This window comes from Bos indicus, chromosome 5 (genome assembly GCF_029378745.1).
Source record: "Bos indicus isolate NIAB-ARS_2022 breed Sahiwal x Tharparkar chromosome 5, NIAB-ARS_B.indTharparkar_mat_pri_1.0, whole genome shotgun sequence".
NCBI lineage: Eukaryota > Metazoa > Chordata > Mammalia > Artiodactyla > Bovidae > Bos > Bos indicus.
Genome location: NC_091764.1, coordinates 65,644,127 through 65,665,191, shown reverse-complemented (window position 1 = coordinate 65,665,191; position 21,065 = coordinate 65,644,127). Strand labels below are relative to the sequence as shown.

At 43.3% G+C, this 21,065-nt stretch overlaps 1 protein-coding gene across 3 annotated transcripts in view; it reads left to right on the top strand.

The window, feature by feature from the left end:
* Positions 1–21,065, top strand: part of GNPTAB (N-acetylglucosamine-1-phosphate transferase subunits alpha and beta) — an 83,774-nt gene that overhangs the window by 10,957 nt on the left and 51,752 nt on the right. The gene's annotated exons all lie outside the window — the stretch shown is intronic.

Genomic DNA, 21,065 nt, shown 5'->3' with positions numbered 1-21,065 from the left:
GTGGGCATAGTAATGTGGAGTTTTGTTAAACACAGTGCAGTGTGCCCTCATAATCTTTTAGTAACAATTCAATATATACTTTTAGTGGGTAATAGTTGTATTCAATTTGATTGACTCTTGAAGTCTAAATAGTGTTGACCTTATTAATGACATTAAGTAGGAAATTAAGAGAGAAAAACTTAACCCAACCTTTTTGCAGCATCTGTCACCCCCTGCATATAGAAATGCTCACTCCCTCTTTCTTCAAGAAGACCACCCCCCTTCTCCGCCGATGCCCGTTCTCCTTCTCCACTCACTGTTCTTTCTCAGGCTTTAATGCTGGGTCTCCCCAGGGTTTGCTCCTTGGCCGTCTTATCCTGGGTGGAGTTGTCATGTTTCAGACCCCCATCCTGATGCTTGTGACTCTGTTACCAAGTTCAGGCTTGCTCTGCTCACCACTTGATAGGCCAGTGAATCTGAGAGACAAGCTGTTGAGGCAAGGAATACGACTATTTGGAAAGCCGGCCGACTGAGAAGATGGCAGACTCAAAATAACCATCTTGTTGGGGTCTGGATGCGGGTTCTTTTACAGAGCCAGAGAGAGAGAAGCAATGGGGAACTGAAGTCAAAAGGCAGAATAGGGAGGGAGAGGCATGGAGGAAGTGAAGTGGAAAGGGTCTTCAGTCTTGCAAAACATCTCAAGGAAGTGCCAGTCTACGGACAGGGATGTGTTAATCTTTTCTTTTTTTGTGGCCATTCACAGGTGGGGGGGGTCAGATTTATCTCTTTGTGAGTTGAACAAAGGCACTCTAACAGCCAGGCCCAGGGGCAGGGTCCTTTGAGACAGGCCTTTATGATTATAATAACAGCAGCAACTAAAAGCAAGTCAAAGAAACACTTTCCAACATCCAACATGGAGTCAGAATTGGCTTCTTCCTGTAACAGCTCCCCGTCTCCAGGGCCTTGCTGCCAGGCCCGGCTGCATACCTCCTCCTGGCTGCCTGCAGCCGTGTCCCAGCCTTGTCCCTGTACCTCCCTGTGACACAGGGTGCTTCCTCCTCCTGGTGCTTTCTCCTCACTGCCTCCAGACATGACTGCAGAATAAGCCTTTAAATGATGTGGGATTCTTCTGGCTCGTGAGCTTTCTCGGAACATAGAGGAAGAACTTGCTCCAAGACCTCAACAAACCTTTCCAGGAACTGACCTCAGTTGGATCGTAGAGCTACCCCTAACAGATACCTTGGAAGAAGGAAGAGATTGCTTTTTGACCCATCTGATTCCTCCTGTGAAGTGGGGGCCCATCTCCTGAAGATCTGTTATGAGAAGGTGGAATTCCACTGGGGAAGAATAGTTCTTTGTCGCTGGGGGCTCCTGACTGTGACTGTTGTGTTGGTGAGCACAGCCAGTGGGTATCTTTATCTCCCACTTGCCCTTTCCTGTAGGGTTAGCTCTGCCTCTGCCCCTGGATGAGACCTCTGGTGGGCCTAACTCAGCCTGCTCTTCTCTCACTCGTAAGTAAGAAAAAGTCCTGTGGTTGCTTCAGGTGACAAAACATAGTGTTAGGTCAGCATTAAAAGCCTGCAGTCACATGTCCAAACAGACCTTTGAGCCTGTTGAAGTTGAAGCTTCTTGCCTGCCTGGCCCAGGCCTGCTCCAGGTAGAAAGCCAACGACTGAAGAAGGCAGTTTGGCCATGGTGGGTTGTTTTTCTCTTTCTGTCCAGGAACCGGTTTCTGGGTTAGAGGACTGGGATGAAGGACAGGAAATGAGGGCTGGAAAGCCCTTCCTAAACAGGTATTGTCGCTTTGGGATTTGCTGGTGTCAAAGCTCATTCTCTTTCAAGTGCTTTCAAAGGCGTACTTTAGAGACCCCACCCTGATCACCGTCACTTGCTTTTATTCTGCTGAGAGCTAATGTCCTTTTCTTTGGGCTTGTTGCTTGCTCCTTCCTCAGCCCCAGGAATCTGGCAACACTGTGGCCTTATCTCAGGGGATCTGCTGCTCTAGGGGACCACAGACCTGGTCTAAAGTGACCCTCCGCAGTACTTTCTTGTACACGGCCCATATCTCTTGCACAAGAGACCTTCATCCTTTGTAAGAGAGGAAAGATGCCTTTTTCCTCTCCTTTCCTCAGTTCTCAGTCCTGTAACAAAAGACAGATCAGCAAGAGAAAAGCATACACATTTATTTTAGGTAAGGTTTACATGACATTGGAGCCTTCATAAGGAAATGAAGACTGAAGAAGCAGTTAAACCCGAGTGATGTAACGCTAGGTTTGACAAAGAGTAGAGAGTAGCGGGAAAATGCGATAGGACAAAAAAGGGTATGAGCTCTGAGACACGTGGACTGTTCATTCAGATTCCTTGTGGCATCCCTCTGTCTTTGGAGATAAGGGTTTCTCCTTCCTGTGTAGAGAGGGTCCCTCTCAAGGAAAGTTTTATGATCTGCTTCAGGGGAAGGTCAGAAAATCCTTTTTATCTGCTGTTTCTCAGCTTCCTTCAGCTTGAAGTACTCAGTTTGCCAAGGTGCCATATTTTGAGGTAGCCCTTTCTGATCTCTGAAGGGGCTTCCCTGATAGCTCAGTTGGTAAAGAATCCGCCTGCAATGCGGGAAACCTGGGTTCCATCCCTGGGTTGGGAAGATCCCCTGGAGAAGGGAAAGGCTACCCCCTCCAGTATTCTGGCCTGGAGAATTCCATGGACTGTATAGTCTATGGGCTCGCACTGAGTCAGACACGACTGAGCAACTTTCACTTTCTGATCTCAGATGTGAGGCAAATGTTGCAGCCACCCAACTGCATGAACCGGAGGTTGCCACCTTTGGTGATCCTAATCAAGTCTATGGGAAAGAGGTTTCTGTGCCTGTTCGTTAGATGAGGTGGAGCAGGATTAACAGAATGCCAGCAGCTTCTGAAAGCTGTCCTCTGAACCCTGCTGCAGTGATTTGGATGACTTTTCAACCACCTCCTTAGGAAACTTGGAATCTTGGTCCTGCACATCACTTGGGAATATGGTATCTGGTATTCTGGTGCCTTAGAAGAGATGTGTTTAGATGTACAACTTCTTAGTGCTGGTACCAACTGACTGAACTTGCCCAGGAGTTGAAACTTATTTGCCATCTCTGCACTCAGTGTTCTGGGCTCAAAGATGTTATCTTTTGTTATTTTGGAATCCCTGTGCCCCAGCAAAGCACTTAAATCATTCATTTAGTTAGGAAGATTTCTGTTGAAGCACGGTGCCAGGCCCCTGGGTATAGCGCAGTGAACAAAACCCCCAGGTTCCTGCAGACAAGGAGTTTATATCCTGGTTGTGCAGTAAGACATTAAATGCGATTTATTTACAATTGCGAAAAGTGCTAGAAGGCGAGATTATTGTGAGAGAGACCCTCAGGAGAACCTACCCTGTAGTGGCTGGGTCAGGAGAAGCTTTCTTGATGTCATTGGAGCTCAGAAGGGTCAGAATTACTGAGGCAGAGGACCGAGGTGAGCAAGTCTGCTCTAGGCCATTGGTTCTCAGCTGGGAATGATGTTGCTGCCTCACCCCCACCCTCTGAGGCATTTGGCAAAGTCTGGAGGTATTTTGGGTTGTCCTGACCGGGACATGTAGCGAGTAGAGGCTAGAGATGTTGATAACACTCTACAATGCACAGGACAGCTTCCCCCAACCCTCCCCCACCCCAAGCAAAGATGGTCCAGCCCCAAACATTGGTTGTGTCCCACCTTGGAAACAGCACAAAGGTCTTGAAGTTAGCGAAGGCCCATGAGGCTGGAGAGCAAGAGGAAGTGTGATCTAGGGGAGGTTGGTGCAGTGGGTAGTGCCCTGTTGCCAGCCCTTGGTAGATACCATTCAAGGTTACGTACTGTGCACTGGCATCTAAGGAGTGGAGGCCAGGGATGCTGCCTGGGATCCTGTCCATTACCGGATGTCCATTACGGGATGCTGGACATCCCATAATGGACAGGACAATCCCCACAGCAAAGAGTTGTCAGGCCCTACATGTCATAGTGCCGAAGTTGGGAGAGCCTGAGTTAGAGGGAACAAGAACAGGGCAGTCAGTCAGGGGCCTTGGACTCGGCTGGTGGAGGGCAGATAGAGAGGAGTGGACAGATTTGAGAGATTTGGGAGGCAGAATCATCTGGCCTTTATGTTTCATTACGTGCCAGACACTCCACTGATATCTTGGGATATAACTAAGCAAGACAGACAAGTTCATTTGTCCTCACATACCCTAATTATAGGTACTCGGTGAATATTGCTTGAATGAATATTTACAAGTATTTATTTTTGCTCACTGATTGTGATTGAGCCTGTGAGGAAGGGTGGTTTAAAAGTGATGCCTCAAGTATATGTGGCATCTTGCATAGTGCCTGGTGCAGGGTGCTCAGTAAATGCTAATTAAAAGCCAAGTGCCACATCCTAGCGCTGTTGTTCCCTTGACTACAATGCTCTCAGTAAGACAGCAGGGGACCTACCTTCTGAGCTGATGTCCAAGGTCACACTGAAGAGAATATTAATCTCTTCTTAGAGTAGAAAAGTTCAAGTGATTTCTTTACCCGAGTATGCTTTATAGTGGTTGATATGAAACCATAGGGTGCAAGTGCCATATTAGTTTAATACAGCCTGCACTTTACAGTAACATATGTTATTTTAGTTCCTTATGAAATGTAACAAACAAGCTGTGATTGGTGAGGTATATTCATAATATATCGTTTTAAGTCCTTACCATCTTTAGATGACTTCAGTCTCGTGATCCACATGCAGTATCTTTAGCAGGTGATTAGTCAGCCTGCGTGTGATTCATACATACACTAAATTAAGCAAGGGAAAAAATGATCTTTCAGAAATGTTACATCTAAGTCACCCCTGTGCTGGGGGAGGGTGTGATTTTGTGATCAGATAAAACGAATTCTGTGATCGGACTAAAAACTGTGTTGTGCCCTTTAAAATTGCTTCCTAAAATTGTTTCTTCTTTTAGGTTCTAGTTTATCCCCCCTTCATTACCTCTTTCCATTAACTTCATTTCTGTTTCTTGACTAATTATAAATTGGATAAAGTTTCTTTACCAAATTTTCCTGAGTCCGTTCACTCAGCAGAGATCAGTGGAGGTACTCACCCTGGGCTTGGTACTATACTGCCTAAAGACACAAAGATGGTTCCTTTTCTTTTTTGCTGTTGAGGACCTAACTGTCCAGTCAAGCCAAGCAAACAAACTTAAGATGCATTGTGATAAATTAAGTTGAAGAGCTAGGCCTGGGTGTCAGGGGAAGTTTTTCATCTGAGCTTAATTGTGAAGGAGATGGCTGAGGGAAGAAAGGGGAGCCCCCTTGCTACTCCCCAGCCCCCTTTTAAGTGAAGGAAGCCCGGGGTGTAAAGATGTGGGGTGAGAGGTAACTCTCACCTTCTAGAACAGAAGTGGTCCTTGTGGTGACCCAAGGACGAAAGAGCAGATAAAACCAAGGAGGGTCTTGGAATGCAGGAACAGAAAAACCAGACCCTTATTGTCCTTCCCTCCCCCATGTGGTAATTATTAATGGATTTCAGGTTCTCCTGAGCAGTGTAACTTGTCTCCCCTCCTACCCCATAGGGAGAAGATATTTGCCTGACTCTTTCCCCCACCTAGTATATGTGCCTCATCCAATCAGCAAATGACCTACAAGACCCCTATCCCACTCGTTGTATCCTGGGTATAAAAGTGGACTAAGGACCCCTGTTCAATGTCAGTTCTCCCTTGAGCTGGCCCACTGTTCTAACAGTGTCTCCCAGTCTTATTTCCCTCCTCTCTGTCTCATGTCTGGAAACTCTTTTCCAACCTGCGCCTGGACCACGACAGTTCTGAAGGGTCGTAGAGCGTACCTGGGAGTGATGCTGAAGAGGCAGGCAGTGGCTGGTTTAGAACTTGCCTATAGAGTGACTCCAAAGAATTTGGATTCCTCCTGAAGAAAATGGGGACCATTCAAACGGTTTTAAGCGATAGAGCCATGAGTCAGATCTGTGTTTAAAACGGTTGTTCTGAGGTAACACGGATGGTGAATTGCTGGCAGGCTGAGAGCTGGGAGCTGGAAACTGTGGGACGTAATAGGGATCCAGGAGGTCCTGCCACACTGGGTGTGGTGTGCAGAGTCAGCGGGCTTTGTATGTCGACTTTTTAAATTATTTATTTTTGGCCGCACTGGGTCTTTGTTGCTGCACACAAACTTTTCTCTAGTTGAGGTGAGCAGGGGCTACTCCAGTTGCGGTGCACGGGCTTCTCGTTGTGGTGGCTTCTCTTATTGAGGAGCACAGGCTCTAGGGCCAGCGGGCTCCAGTGGTTGTGAGCATGGGCTTAGTTGCCCCAAGGCATGTGGGATTGCACCCCTGTCCCCTGTGTTGGCAGGTAGGTTATTAACCACCGGACCAAGTTGGCTTAAAATGAAAATCATTCCTTCTCTGGGATGTGTAGATCGGAGGGGAGTTGGCTTCTCTAGGTTGGGCTTGGTTGGCTCTGCTCCACATATCTTTCATCCTCCTGGGACCAGTGGGCCAGCCTGGGCATGTTCTTCTCAGGGCAGTGTGAAAGGCACAAAAACCAGGCAGATACTCCCAAACCTACCTGAGGCTGAGACGCAGAATGGGGGCACTCACCTTCTTTTGTTCCTTGAACACATCAGATTTGTGTCCCTCTTAGGACCTTGGCACTGTTGTCAGCCTGTGGAGCACTGTCCACAGACCCCCATGTTCCATATGTCTCAGCTCAGAAACTCCTTCTTGGATGGGCCTTTCCCACCACCCAGCCTAGAGCAGCCTCTTTTCCTAGGTCACTGCTGTTTATAGTCCCATGTTCTTCTTTTTTAAAATAGTACTTAGTTTCAGTCTGAAAATGTTTATGTGTGTATTTAATGTCTCATCTCTCTCTCTCCGCTCTCTAGTATGTAGGCTCTGTGGGAGGAGGGTTTCTGTCTTATTCACCACTGTATCCTCAGCCCCTGGAATAGAGCCTGGCACTAAGAGGTGGAATGCAGAGAGATTCTTTCTTCCTAGTATCTAAACATGGAAAGGTCCCCTGAGTGATCAGTGTGCAAAGTGAACCTTAATGGAAAATATATAGGTTTAGTTGATATTAGTTGATATGTAATTATGTTAGGGATCTTCAGAGAAATGAAACCAGTAGGATGTATGTATGTATATATGTACATGCATGCTCGTGGGCACGTGTGTGTGTGTGTGTATGGAAATAGACTTATTATATGGAATTGACTCACAGGATTGTGGAGGCTGACAGGTCTCCAGGATCTGCATTAGCAAAACTGGAGACCCAGGAGAGCCAGGGATGTAGCTCCAGTCCAAGTCCAAAAGACCCAGGAACCAGAGAAGCCAATGGTGTAGTTCCTACCTGAAAGTTGGCTGCACAGAGACCCAGGGAGAGCTGATGTTTCAGTTCAAGTTCGAAGGCAGGAAAACTGGTGTTATGGCTCAGTGCACTCAGATCAGAGGATATTCTCTCATACTCAGCTTTTTTGTTCTATTTAGGCCATCAACTGATTAGATGAGGTTCATCTACATTAGGAAGGAGGGCAAGCTGCTTTACTAGTCTAATTTCACCTGAAAATACCCTAGTTGAAGTTTCTTTCTATTCCTAATTTGCTGAGGTTTTTATTTATTTTAAATAAAAAATGGGTTTTGAATTTTGGGTCAAAATTCAAAAATGGGTCAAATACTCTTCCTATATATATTGATAGGATCATAAGATTTTTCTTCTTTTACCTACGAATATGATGGATTACATTAATTGATTTTCAGATGTTGAACCAGCATTCAAAAACATGTATCTAGAATAAATCCCACTTGGTTATATTATATGATTCTTTTTCTGCATTGTTAGATTTTATTTCATAACAGATTTTCACATCTATATTCTTGAAAGTTATCAGTTTGTAGTTTTCCTTATAGAATGAATTAGAAGGTATTCACGCTGGTTCTGTTTTTCTGGAAGAAATTGTAGAGAATTGGTGTCATTTCTTCTTGAATGTTTGGTAGAATTCACCAGTGAACCCATCTGGGCCTGTTGCTTTCTGATTTGGAAGGTTATTACTTATTGATTCAAATTATTTAATAAGTAGAGGCTATTTAGATTATATATTTCTCCTTGTTTGAGCTTTGGTAGATTGTATCTTTCAAGTATTTGGTCCATTTCATCTAAGTTATCAAGTCTATGATCATAGAATTGTTCATAATGTTCCTTTATTACTCCTTTGGGAGGAGTATTGTAGTGATTTCCAAAATCGTGTGGTAAAGCACAAACAACAAAATTTGCATTTTAATGATTTTTAAAATTATTTGTTTGGCTGCACAGGGTCTTAGTTGCAGTAGATCTAGTTCCCTGACCTGGGATCACACAGGCCACCTGGATTGGGAGTCTGGAGTCTTAGCCACTGAACCACCAGGGAAGTCCCATTTAAATAATTTTTAAGTGTATCAACAACTCCATGGCATTCATTACATTTACTTTGTTGTGTAATTGTTACCACTGTCTGTTTGCAAAAGGTATCCAGGACCCCAAACAGAAACTTAGTAGTGAGTAGTAACTCTGGATTCTCCCCTTGGGCCCTGGTAACCTTTAGTCACTTCCTGTCTTTATGGATTTGCCTATTCTGGACATTTCATGTAATGGATATTTCATACACTATTTGTCTTTTCTTGTTCTGGAGTTTCTGCCTGTTTTTCAGTGTTTCTGAGAGGATGAGAAATTGGAGTTGCCACTCTGCTGTTTTGCTGAGATTCTGTTCCAGGATGATAGTTTTGGTTGTTGTTTTTTTCACATAATATTTTATCAGACATTTCACCATTTAACTAGTCTGTATGTTCCATAAAGGAAGACCTTTTGTTTTGGTTGTTGCTGTGTGTCAGAATTTGGAATGGTGCCACATAATATCCACTCATTGACTGAATTAAGTTACTAATTTTTAGCAGTTTAAGACCTGCATAATTTTTAATAGCTTCGTAATATTTGTGTGACTGTACCTTAACTTACTTACCCAATTACCTATTAATTATTAAAACTATCTTCAGGTTTTATTTATATAAGTAATAGTGATTATCATCATATTTATACAGAAGTCTCTGGGTACACCTATGTTCATTATCCTGGCACGTATTTCTAGAAGTGGAATTAGCCAGAACAAAAGACAGGAGCATTTCTTTGTTCATTTGAATCATATTGCTAATTGTTCCTCAGGAAAGGGTTTTTTAAATGACTTTACAGCCGTTTAAGTGGCACCCCACTCCAGTACTCTTGCCTGGGAAATCCCATGGACGGAGGAGTCTGGTGGGTTGCAGTCTATGGGGTCGCTAAGAGTCGGACACGACTGAGTGACTTCACTTTCACTTTTCACGTTCATGCATTGGAGAAGGCAATGGCACCCCACTCCAGTACTCTTGCCTGGAAAATCCCGTGGACGGAGGAGCCTGGTGGGCTGCAGTCCATGGGGTCACTAAGAGTCGGACACGACTGAGTGACTTCACTTTCACTTTCACAGCTATTTAAAAATATATAACCTTCTTGCCTAATTTATGACTTCTTTGCAAAGCAAACTCGTAAAAAGAGAACTCTGCTTGGTGAATTTTAAAAAATGTTTTTATCCAAGTAACAGTATGAGATTAAAATTCAGTTGTTGGTGGAGGTGAGTTGCAGTAAGCACCACAAGCAGATATTTTGTAAAACTTCTTGTCTCATTTCACTAAACTTTTTTAGGACAATTAAATTTTACCAAACTAAAGAGGTAAAACTTAGTTTAACTAATTTTGACTTCTTGTTATAATAGAAATATTTACCAGGTTCAACTACACTTTTATGTATACTTTGGATATATTTTTCACATGATATATTGTAATTGTTTCATATTTGTCTCCCTAATAGGCTGTGAGACCCTTGAAGGACTAAATATGTTCAGTGTTCTTTCATTGTACTACCTTATATTTCCTTTAGTACTTTGTAGTTATTAGAATAGATGGATTTATATCAGGTCACTTGATTTTTTATAATGCCTTTTGGGATAAGGGATTATTATTTTAATTTTACATTTGGAACTTACAGGGCTATAAGTGTCTTGTCTAAAATCACAAAACTGGGGGCTGAGGTCCAGGCCTCCTTTTGTGACCAGAACTTAATCTTTTAAGGAATGAAAAGCTGCAGTGCTGTCCAAGAGAACATTGTGCCGTGTGGAAATGGTCAGTAATTGTGAGCTGTCCAGTGCAGTAGCCACTGACTACCTGTGGCTGGTGGGCACTTGAAGTATGTCTAGTGTGACTAATGTGGTGAGTTTTAAATTCAGCTTAGTCTTAATTTAAATAACTATGCTTGGCCAGCGGGGATACCATTTTTTTGGACAGTGCAGGTCTAAACTCCTAGGTAGAGTAACTGTTTGCAAGGACATGCTAGCAGGGCACTGGGTTTAAAGTGCCCCCCACCACCCCCCTAACCCCCCCGTACAATTCTGTGATCCTGTAACCTCTGAACTATAAGACAAGTGAACCTGCATATATGTACCCAGGAAGTTGGTTTGAATACTCCTGAAACCATCTTTGGTATAGTTATTTTTTCCCCCCTTTTACTTTTATTCAAGTGTGGTTGAGGAGATTATTTTTTGCCGTTTAGATAAAACTTTTTATAGTAAAGTGTACTGTCAAAGGTTTAACGTTCTTAATTCTGTGTTTTATTTACTTTTTAAATAGTGGATCTTCTTAATTTATTTGACTGTGTCCAGGCTTTGTTGTGGCATGCAGGATCTTCCTGCAGCACCTGGATTCTATTTGAGGTGCACGGGCTAAGTTCCATGGTATATGGGATCTTAGTTCTCCAACCAGGGATCAAACCCACGTCCCCTGCATTCCAGGAAGGATTCTTAACCATTGGACCACCTGGGACACGCAAAGACTTAATTCTGTGTTTTAATACAGTTCCTTTATTATTTTGTCTCCTCTCCCCTCAGTGGCAGTCCTTTCTCTTTGTTTCTTTTTTTGCTGTTGGTCTTAGTTCCCTGACCAGGGAGTTGAACCCAGCCCCTTGGCAGTGAAAGCTGAGTCCTGACCACTGGACCACCAGGGAGGTCCCTCTCTTTGCTCCTTTAGTCCCTTAAAAATCTCAGCTTTCTCTGCCAGGAAAAGGAAAGAGATTTTGTTAAGCTATTATGTTGAACCTTGTCCTTGATTATTCCTTTTCTCCAACAGTAATCTATTTTCACCTGTGTTCATTTAAAAGCTGAACAGTAAATATTCATAAATCATTTCATGCAAGTCAATGATTAATCCTTAACAGGATGTCTGCTCCCTGAGAACGAGCCCTGGTTCCCATTTTGTGCCCTTTAAAATGGTCAACAAATGTGTGTTGTGTGTCTAATTATGTGAAGAATTCACAAAAGGTAGAAGTGGTCTAGGAAAGTATCTTTGAATTTAATTAATGTTTGAGTAAATAGTGGTCATGCGTCTTGGGCTTAGATCATTTCCAGTATGTGAAAAAGGAAAACTACTCCAGTTATTAAAACCACTCCAGTTATTTTAATAACCATTCAATGCCTAATATGAAATGGGTTAATCTCTTGTTTTAGCCACTTTGTGTTGAGAAATGAGATCAATTGACTGTGTCCTCCCAAAATCTACAAGCTGAAACTTTATTCCCAGTGTGATGGTATTAGGAGGTGAGGACTTTGGTGATTAAGTCATGAGGGTGGAGCCCCTATGTGTGGGATTAGTGCCCTTATACAACAAACCCCAGAGAGCTCCCTTGCCCCTTCCAACATGTGAGGTGACAGAGCATGATGACAGCCATCTGTGGACCAGGAAGCAGGCCCTCACCAAACAACAGTCTGCCAGCACCTTAACCTTAGTCTTCCCAGTCTCCAGAACCTTGAGAAATTGCTGTTGTTTGTGAGCCACCCAGCCTGTAGTATTCTGTCAGAGAAGCTCTAATGGACTGAGGCAGGAAAATGAGCGTGTTTCATCAAATGTGATTAGAAAACGGCTGCTGGTGATGAGCAGATTTGACTTTCTGATTGGTATCAAAGGAGAAGGTTGATTACTGGAAAAAAAAAAAAAATAGAACTTAGAATATCTCTTAAGTTATCTTGGTCTCTCATTTAGCACCTGTTAACACAAAGTATATTTGGTTCTCAGAAACTGTGAAGAACTTGCAATTTAGGAATATTATAAACTTCTGATGTGGTTATCAATGTATGAAAATCTCTGTCAGAGTTACTTAGAGTTCTTGCTGTTTGAGATTGGAGGGTCTCAGCATCTTAAGTTTTATAAGATTGCATGTCACATTTCTACACTTCAAATGCTGAGAAGGGGACATGTGTTTTAATGGAGAGAGTTTTGCACCTTGTGTGCTGTCATTTCTGTACCTCCGGCCTTTAGCTTTTACCTTGACTCTTTGGGACTGGATCTGAAAGCAGGAAGTTCTGATGGGAAACCATGGAGCGGTAAGCTGTTCTAAGGTGTTTTGCCTTATAAAACTAGTAGCCATAATCACTCATTCTAGAAAGTTTTATTGATTTTGTGCCAGGCACTGTGCAGGGTTGTGGGACTAAAAACAGAGAGAGATCAAGTTCCTGGATTTGAGTTGCTCGCAGAGGTGTAGACAGATATTTAAACAAGTGAACAGCTTATACTGTATGTGGCATGTAAATGCTGTCTCTAAGAGACCTGCGAGCAGTTGGCAGGAGTATTGTGCAGCTCTGTTGGATTTGCATGTTTCATCAAAACAATCTTGTGAACTAGGTGCTGTTGATATCCTCATTCTATAGGAGAAAAAGTTGAAAATGGAGAAGTGCCCTGGATTTTATTATTAAAGGCCAAATTTAAACTCATGTCTTCTGATTGTAAATCTTATGGTCCTTGCACTGTATACCAGTTCCCTTCTTAAAAATTACTTCCCTCCTCCTCTTTTTAAAAAAAGGTTTATTTTTATTTATTTGGGTGCACTGAGCCTTAGTTGCTGCATTTGGGATCTTTAATCATGGCATGTGGGATCTAGTTCCCTTGACCAGGGATCGAACCAGTTTCTCTGTATTGGGAGCTCAGAGTCTTAGCCACTGGACCACCAGGGAAGTCCCCCTTCTTCCTTTCCTTAACTGGGAAACCCCCAAAGGATTACAGAGCTGGCACTTCATTCTCTATGATCCTACCACACACGTGCATTCAGTCCTCTTACGGGACCATCAAAGTCATCAGCAAAAGTGTGTACCAGTTTTAAAACTGAAGAAAATCTTACCAACTGAAAATTTTAGCATTTGTGGGCAAAAACCCTGCTAAAGGACTATTAGACATTCTACAAATGTTAAGGAGAAACACAACTTTTGTTATGTGACTTGTGGTTATTTATAAACATGCTGCTGCTGCTGCTGCTGCTAAGTCGCTTCAGTCGTATCCGACTCTGTGCGACCCCATAGACGGCAGCCCACCAGGCTCTCTGTCCCTGGGATTCTCCAGGCAAGAACACTGGAGTGGGTTGCCATGTCCTTCTCCAATGCATGAAAGTGAAAAGTGAAAGTGAAGTCGCTCAGTCGTGTCTGACTCCCAGCAGTCAGACATGGGCTGCAGCCTACCAGGCCCCTCCGTCCATGGGATTTTCTAGGCAAGAGTACTGGAGCGGGTTGCCATTGCCTTCTCCATATAAACATGCTAGGGAAACAGTTTTGGGCCATCGAATTACAAATGGTAAACATACCAGTCTCAACCGGTTAAATGACCACATTCATGAATGTGTATTTGACAAAGCTGGCTCTGTGTAAATAAGCATCGGTGGGGCAGCCGGGTAACAGCTGGGCAACGCTGAGAGAGCCTGGGCCAAGCTAAACAGGAACATGGGCTACAGCCTTGGGTTGATTAAATCTCAGCACCACCACACACACTGCTTCTTGGCCTGGAGCATCTCTTTGGGTCACTGTAGTCCCTGCCTCACAGTTGGTACCTTGTTTCAGGGATTCCAGAGGGAGGGCATGGTGGCACGATGGAGCTTGTGAGTGTGTGTGCACGCCCTTTCTCCTCTGCGGTCAGCACTCAGACTCACTTTGGCTGCCATTTTGTAAAACTAACCAGCAATTGATCTTGAATACCTTGGATGCCATGATTATTAAAATGAAGTCTTAAAAGTGAAAAACATTTTGGATTAGTAGAATAAACTACCTTTAGATGATTTTTAGATAAATTATTAATAATACATTGTTTATGTGTTATTTCAGAGCTCATGTAGTATTTCAGAGCTCATGCAGTATTTTAATAAATAGCATTTTAGTTTATCATGTCTTAAATTTTTACCAGTGAACTACAGAGAAAAGTACTCTGAGAAGAATAATGTAGGGGTGTGTGTATCTCTGTGTGGAATAGCTCAAAATGGCAAGTAGGACATTTTTTGAAGGTTAGTGTTGTATCTTGTATTTTTATCAGATGAGTTTCCCATAAAATTTTTGCATTGCTACCAACATAATGTTTCAAATGTCTTGCCATTATAAAAATGTTGTTCAGGAAGTTACGCTTGCTTCCCCTTGTTGGCCTTTCATATCTATGTGCCTGTCATTGGTTTGGTGCTGTTTGATATCAAAGGTGGAACCCATATCTCCTTCTCTGGGAATTGCAAGTCCAGGTGGACGGACCAGTTGTCCACTGGGCACAGCACGCTCCCTATACCTTTTATTTGCCCATGTCATGGGAGAATCACCGTCCTGCTCTAGCAGCACAGTGGATTGATGAAATAGATTAAGTACTTAGTTCCTAGTTGAGGAAGGTGAGGCCCACACATTTGTAGCTTACCCAGCATTTCACAGCTCCCAAGCCAGAGAGCAGGGCGGTTCTCTTAGGAGTCTCCCAAGTTCTCAGATCCAGCCTTCTCTTACATCACTTCTGCAGTAGCTAGGTAATATTTACTAAGAAGAAAATGGTATATAATGTGCTGGAAATGAGTTTATAGTTAACAGAACTGTAAGTCATTCTCTCCCCTCAAGCAGTTTGGCCTGTCAAGATGCTAACATGGGATGAAAGACAAGTAGCAATAAAGAAGCTAAATGACGCAAGGCCAGAGGTTTTACAAGGCAGTGGGCAACCGATTTCCAAATAAGTGATAGAGCTAGAAGTTATTCAGTTCTGAGAAGGAAGCATTCAGATTGGGCTAAGAATACAGAAAGGCTTTGCGCCAGAACAGAGGCTTGATTTTATGGTAGTCAGTGTTTCTCTAACCTATTTGTCTTTTGTTTACTGCTAATAATTGCTGAAAACTATCTAATTCCATGTGTAAGCCTTTTTTTTTTTTTTTTGGCTTCCTTGTTGTTTGGAAGGTGTTCATATTTTTACAGTTTACCCTAGGAACAAACAATTTTATAATTGCACAAATTTCTACTCTTGACAGTATTAAGAAAATAATTTGACGCTAACCCTTAGATGAATTTTATTTGATTTACAAGTTTCCTTTTTTCATTTCTCATAGAGCATAATACTCATTCATCTAAAAAAGTTTGGAAAGATTTTCATAATAATGTTTAGTTGACAGGAATAGCAGAAAGGGAAATGGTTATGATGGAAGAGAATCAAGTTCAAATGTTGATGGGCTTAGGACCAAGGACAGAAGACCCAGAGAGGAGGTGAGGACAGGAAGAGGCCCAGTGTCCTTATGGAGCTGACATGTGGACATAGGAGGACACTCTGATAGCCACACAGTTGGGTGCCTCCTTAAGTCTAGACTTTTAGGAACAGCAGGGATTTCTAAAACAGTTTGGTCAGGCCCCCTTCATTATACAGATGAAGGAGTAGCCAAAAAGGCTAAATAACTTGCTCAGAGTTATTCATGTGCTTCCCAGGGCATGCTAGTGGTAAAAAACCCCACCTGCCAATGCAGGAGACCAAAGAGTCGCAGGCTTGATCCCTGGGTTGGGAAGATCCCCTGGAGGAGGGCATGGCAACCCATTCCAGTCTTCTTTGCCTAGAGAACCCCATGGACAGAGGAGCCTGGGGTGCTGTGGTTCCTAGGGTTGCAAAGAGTTGGACGTGACTGAAGCAGCTTAACACACATGCATGCAAAGGTCACTCAAAGTGACAGAGCTGGGATGAAAACCTGCATCCCAAGTAATAACCCAGCATTCCTTCTGTCTCCCCCAAGGTCTAAGAGTAGAGAACTCTGCACTAGAAGAGTGTTCCTAAATGTGTTAGAGAAGGACCCTTCGCTGTTGCTGTTCTTTCCAACATACTAGAGTGGTTTGGAGATGGTGAGATTAGTTTATCTGATGAAGGAAGGCATGTTATGTTCACATCAGCACATCAGCATTGCCCAGACATTGGTGAAGCTCGTGCTCTCTGCTGTTTTCTCCCCACCTTCCAGGTGGTCCTACTAACTGAGGACAATTATATTGAGCTTTATTTTTTCGTGGCTTATTTTACAAGAAAAATAGATATACTGGTTGTCCTTTTGCAAGCTACTGAGGAATATTGATGGAGAATCACTTCCTTTTGAGCTCATAAGCTGATACGGATAAATACAATTGTATTACTGAATATAGATACGTAGTCTGTTATATATTTAGCAAAACAGATGGCATTTCTTAGCTATGTGCTTGTCATTGGTTCGGTGCTGTTCAATATCAAAGGTAGAGCTCATTTCTCCTCCTTTGGGAATCAGCAAGTCCAGGTGGACAGGCCAGTTGTATGCACTTACAATCTCAAGTATACCATGACTAAAGTGGGACTCTCGAATTCCACCAGCTCTCATCCCTTCTATACTTGCTCCTCCCATGTCATTAAATGGCCCTAGTCTGTGTTCAATTACTCATTCTGCTGCTGCTGCTGTTGCTGCTAAGTCTCTTCAGTCGTGTCCAACTCTGTGCGACCCCATAGACGGCAGCCCACCAGGCTCCCCCGTCCCTGGGATTCTCCAGGCAAGAACACTGGAGTGGGTTGCCATTTCCTTCTCTAATGCATGAAAGTGAAAAGTGAAAATGAAGTCGCTCAGTAAGTGTCCGACTCTTCATGACCCCATGGACTGCAGCCTACCAGGCTCCTCCATCCATGGGATTTTCCAGGCAAGAGTATTGGAGTGGGGTGCCATTGCTAGAAACGCTGAAAACCTAGCCATCGCCTTGATTCTCTTCTCCTTCACTCACCTCTCCCGTCTGGGAGCAGATCCCTCTACCATTCCTTGTTTCCCAGTTGAACTGCTGACAGACTTCCGCTCATCCTTTAAGACTCTGCTAACGCTGGAATCAAGATTGCCGGGAGAAATATTAATAACCTCAGATATGCAGATGACACCACCCTTATGGCAGAAAGTGAAGAGGAACTAAAAAGCCTCTTGATGAAAGTGAAAGTGGAGAGTGAAAAAGTTGGCTTAAAGCTCAACATTCAGAAAACGAAGATCATGGCATCCGGTCCCATCACTTCATGGGAAGTAGATGGGGAAACAGTGGAAACAGTGTCACACTTTGTTTTTTTGGGCTCCAAAATCACTGCAGATGGTGACTGCAGCCATGAAATTAAAAGACGCTTACTCCTTGGAAGGAAAGTTATGACCAACCTAGATAGCATATTCAAAAGCAGAGACATTACTTTGCCAACAAAGGTCCGTCTAGTCAAGGCTATGGTTTTTCCAGTGGTCATGTATGGATGTGAGAGTTGGACTGTGAAGAAGGCTGAGCGCCGAAGAATTGATGCTTTTGAACTGTGTTGTTGGAGAAGACTCTTGAGAGTCCCTTGGACTGCAAGGAGATCCAACCAGTCCATTCTGAAGGAGATCAGCCCTGGGTGTTCTTTGGAAGGAATGATGCTAAAGCTGAAACTCCAGTACTTTGGCCACCTCATGGGAAGAGTTGACTCATTAGAAAAGACTCTGATGCTGGGAGGGATTGGGGGCAAGAGGAGAAGGGGATGACAGAGGATGGGATGGCTGGATGGCATCACTGACTCAATGGATGTGAGTCTGAGTGAACTCCGGGAGTTGGTGATGGACAGGGAGGCCTGGCGTGCTGCAATTCATGGGGTTGCAAAGAGTTGGACACGACTGAGCAACTGAACTGAACTGAACTGAACTGAACGTTGCTTCTAAAGGGCAGTCTTTCCCGGTGTCTTCCTGAAAAGAGTCAGGTGCTCCTTCAGTGCAGCTGTAGCCTGCGATAAAGTTCTTTATTAAAAATAATCAACTGTAATTCCTTGAAGTCAGGTAACTTAGCTTAATTCTCTTTGTAAATATGGTACCAGACACATTAAACTCAACACACTTTAAAATTAGTTGTTTTATTTATTTTTTGATTTTTTATTCTTCTAAAAATTTTTTTGGGCTGTGCTGTGCAGCATTCAGCATCTTAGTTCCCACATCTGGGGTTGAACCTATGCTCCCTGCGGCGGCAGTGCGGAGCCTTGACTAGCTAGACTGCCAGGGAAGTCCCTAAAATCAGTTGTTTTTAAATCAGTGGTTTGAGTGGGAGAGTTATTAATTTGTGGTGTTTATGAAACATCCCAGTGAAGTGATGTTGTAAAGGTAGGCAGAGGCCAGGTCTTGAAAAGTCTGAATGCCAGAAAAAGAAGCTAGTAGCAGTTGTAGCTCATTTGGGTCCACAGGGCCTTCAGTGTAGCCAGCTGTTGTCATATGACTGCATTCTGGCCAATAAAAATGGAAGGTATACATGCAGCTTCTGAAAGTCTCCTTAAAAGAGGGGCTTGTCTTCCCTCGCTCTCCTCTTCTGTTGGCTGGAGTGATATCTAAGTGACCAGGGCCCCCACAGTCATCTTAGTGTATCAAGGCCACATACTAGGGTTGGTAGAGCAGGACCCCAGAAGAAGCCTTGGTAAGAGCGAAGGCCTTCCCGGAAGAGGAGCAGAATGAAAGGGCACATTAAAAGATCAGATAGATGGGATTGAGCTGGCAAAGGAGACTGAAAAGGAGCCACCAGAACGGTGGGTGGAAAACCAAGAAAGTGATTCAAGAAGGAGGCACTGAGTGACGCTGCCAGCTGAGTAAGATCGCAACCAGGAAATTGTCATTGGGTTTGACGAAGTGGAAGCCTTGGTAGGGCAGTGAAGTGGTGAGAGCAAAAGTGGTGCTGGAGTGGCTGGAGGGTGGGTAGGAGAAGTCTCTCTGAAGATAGCTGCCCTTAAAGAGACAGAAAGTTCAGAGTAGAGTGACTAAGCTGGAGGGGGTTTGGAGGGGAGGGAACGTTTCCCTGAGATGCTGGAATATGCTGATATGCTAATGGGAATAATCCTATTGAAAGGGAAAGAGAAAGAAGACAAGGTCTTGAGAAGATGAGTTGATGAGATCCAGACAGAGATTGAGTGTTTGCAAGGATGGGGGACACTTTCTCTGTCGTAAAGGGAGTGAAGAAGAAACTGGGGCACGTGTGTAGGTAGGTTTATAGATTTGGGGTGCACGCATGAGGGAGCTTTTATCTAAAGCTTTCCATTTTCTCCTGAAATGTTGAGCAAGGTCAGCTGAAACCTCCACAGGTTGTGAGGTCACCATCCCCCATATCTTGTCCATCTCTTCTGTTGTAACTTGTGTTCTGTGCTGTGAAAAGTTCCCTGTGTTTTAGATGGATCATGTGGCTGCCTTGAAGTCCTCCAGTGCCCCTGTTTCCCATGGCACACATGGCAGGTCCCCTTCAGGGGACCCTTCCCCAGCCGCATCTCTCTTTAGGTACTCTGTGCTCCAGCCAAAGCCACCGGAACAGTTGCCCTCAAACGACCCCCATTGCTGCCTCTCAACCTTTGAACATGCCCTCCTGGCACTGACCTTTTCTCCCTACCTGGTGAACTTGTTCTCCAGGACCCAGTCCTCATATCACAATGCACTAAATCCCTTTGACTCCCCTCCCCCTTCCACAGGCCAGAAGCTGTAGCTTTTATTTACATAATTATATAAGTATCCTTTTGAATTTTTTTTTTTAATTTTAGTTTTTGGCCTTGCCACACGGTATGTGGGATCTTAGTCCCCCAGCCAGGAATCAAACCCATGGACCCCCTGCATTGGAAGCACAGTCTTAGCCACTGGACCACCAGGGCAGTCCCGAACTATCCTTGTACTGTAGCTCATTCATTTGGATGGAGCACAGTATAGGGCAGGCACTGAGTGAATGGATGAATTTTGATTGCTTTACCTGTTTCTTTTGCAATTCTTTATTTAAAAAAATTTTTATTGAAATATAGTTGATTTACAATGTTAATTTCTACTGTACAGCAAAGTGATTCAGTTATACATATGTATACATATGCATTCTTCTTCTAAAAATTCTTTTCCATTTTGGTTTATCATAGATATTGACAATAGTTCCCGGTACTATACAGTAAAACTTTGTTGTTTACCTGTTCTATTTATATGCTCTAACCCAAATTCCCACTCCATCTCTCTCCCACCCCCTCCCTGGTATATATATAAAACTGCATTTTTTTTTTTTATCCATGCATCTGTTAATGGATATTAGATTGTTTCCAGTCTTGGCTATTGTAAATAGTGCTGTTGTGCATGTATATTTTTGAATTATATTTTTGTCTGGATATGTGCCCAGGAGTGGGATTGCTGGATCATATGGCAGTTCTATTTTTAGTTTTTTGAGGAACCTCCTTGTTTTTTTGAGGAATCTACTCTTTTCCATAGTGGCTGCACCAACTTAGATTCCCACCAGCAGTGTGGGAGGGTTCACCTTTCTCCACACTCTGCCAAGCATTTGTTATTTGTAGTCTTCTTAATGATGGCCATTCTGACTGTGCGAGGTGGTATCTCATTGTAGTTTTAATTTGCATTTCTCTAATAATTAGCAGTGTTGAACATCTTTTCATGTGCCTGTCGGCCATCTGTATGTCTTCTTTGGAGGAATGTCTATTTAGTTCTGCCTATTTTTCAATTGGATTGTTTGTTTTTTGTTGTTGAGTTGCATGAACTGTTTATATATTTTGGCAATTAAGCCCTTGTTGGTCACATCATTTGTAGATACTTTCTCCATGTCCATAGTTTATCTTTTTATTTTGTTTATGGTTTTCTTTGCTATGCAGAAACTTGTAAGTTTAGGTCCCAATTGTTTATTTTTACTTTTATTTCTATTGCCTTGGGTGTCCTTTAGCAATCCTTAATGAAATTAAGATGAAAT